Here is a 2,278-nt window from a genome sequence, read left to right as displayed (position 1 = left end):
GTGACGATTATCTGAACCGGTCCTGGGCATCCCCTAGGTCGACTCAGCCTCAAATGAGTAGCTGGTGCGGTGTGTAAACATTTCCACTGGGGAGACAAAGGCGGCCGGGCGTGCTGCTCGCCACCCACCCCCTCGTTTGTCGTGCCGTCCTTCATAGGTGCTCGCTAACAGCGCCTGCCCCAACAGTTTGCCAAGGCTGTACGAGTGTACGGGGTGGTGGGGATCTTTGTCTCGCGGGTTCGTTCAACTCCTTTGAAGTCTGCACGCGCCCTCTGCGCGAGCACTTTCCGTCGCGATGCGTTCGATTAAACCCCCCCTCTCCACCGACGAACAAGCCGCGTGCGTGAAGTATTCGATGTCACGTGCAGACGGACGAGATGACAGTCACGCAGGGTCAGCACGGATGCCGCCTCGCTCGTGGCCGCGTAAGTTTAGTCACGTGACGGCGAGTCGCTTGATTCCATTAGCACACGAGTCTCAGCTCACATGCTTTGTATTGTTGGTGTTGCGCATTGACTATTTTAAGGGATAGGCAAACGGAGTGCCTGTTGCATTCTACGGCTAATGGAGTGAACTAAATCGTGTAAAAAGAGAGCGAGAGAAACAATTATGTACAGGAAATTGTAATCAATCTAATCAAGATGGTAAAAATAAATACAAATCATTCAATTACAGAGCTCATCTTAACCTCCAGCCCTATTATCCACAACTCCCATTATCAGTGGCAGCTATTGTCCGCGAACATAGCTCTTCCTATTATCCACGGTTTACCCACAATGCACAGCAAAGCGGGTTTTCGCGGATAAGAGGAGGGATCATCGCGCGGCAAATTACTCAAATTAGCCGCGGGGTTATCCGCGATGTGTAACCACGCAGATAATAGGATCCGCGATACTGGCCCCCAGTATTACGGTTGACAACGTACGGTGCGAAATAAATTAAACGGGAGGAATTCTGTATACTGTATATTGAATTGAGCCGTGACTCAATTCAATCGTGATACTGAATCGCTTTCGTGGGTGGTGGGTCTAGTTACACGGCGACTCATCGAGAGTCGGCAGGCCGCCACGGCCCTTCGCCCTCATTTCAGAAGTAGAATATTTATTTACACTGCAGGAGGAATCCGATGAGCCGTGAAGCTCATTTTTTCACAGATGTCCAGCAGGGGCGGGTAGGAACGTTCCAACAACAACGCCAACATCACCAACGGTCCCTGCTCAGCCATCGTCGACCTCGCTCCTCCCCTGCCCACGCGACGCGAGAATCGTGAAAGTCTTTGGCCATCGATCGCTGGCGGCTGTGGCGCGCCGCCCTTCCTCGTGCCAGATGGCGGCGGCCGCCGCTCCACTTCGACGTCGCGAGGCAGCCGGTTACTATCCGCACCGGCGCACGTGGCCGAACCCGCGTGCGCTTTCCGAGCTCGCACGGAGAGGCTGCACCATTGGGATTTAACATCGAGCGGTTCGCAATACAGCGGGAACCGCGTGGATCGCAAGACACTCGCAGGTCACTGGTAAAGGAGGTCTCAGTGTAAATGCTTACCCCGAGCTCTCAATACTCTGATAGTGCGCTGTCTTTGAGTTGTAAGCCTTTTGGCGTCATCTGGTCCAACACCAATGGAGACTAGGCTCTAAGAAAAGCTGTCTCGGGTGTGGACCAATCAACTTCAAGGACAGTGCATTCGATTATCATTATCAGAGTTGTTACTTTTTGTTTGCATTTTGCCTGCTTGTGTTGTGGTTATTGCAAACATGATCCCTTGTATAAAGGTGTCAGTTTTTGTACCAGTTGAAAGGGTAAAAGCATATCACTATATTTTGCCACTGGTAAAGGAGATCTCATGGCGTCAGGGTTGTTGGACCACAAGGAGATCGCCCGTGTTCATTGGCCACGGGCTACTGTGCGGTCTATGTGCGTGCGCGCAGTGATTATGGAGGCGACGTGGCCACTGCCAAGAGACGGTCTTGTTTTCCAAGGCAATGCTCGTCCTCGCACAGCCCGTAAACTCACCTCGCGCTCGTTCACTCACTCCATCTCATACACACTCGCGAACTCGCACACAATTTCTCTACTCGCTTACTCGCTCACACGTACTCTTACATACACACACACACGAATCCACACAATCTCACACACTCACTCATAACTTACACACGCTCACACCTCACTCTCCGAGGTCGGCTGTGCACTCTGAAATTGCCACCAACTGGATCAGAGAATCGACGAGGCGACTGACCGTGTGGAAATAAACGACAGCGGCAGAAAGATGTGGCAGCGC

Source organism: Lampetra fluviatilis, chromosome 11 (genome assembly GCF_964198595.1).
Source record: "Lampetra fluviatilis chromosome 11, kcLamFluv1.1, whole genome shotgun sequence".
NCBI lineage: Eukaryota > Metazoa > Chordata > Hyperoartia > Petromyzontiformes > Petromyzontidae > Lampetra > Lampetra fluviatilis.
Note: the sequence above shows the minus strand (reverse complement) of the source record.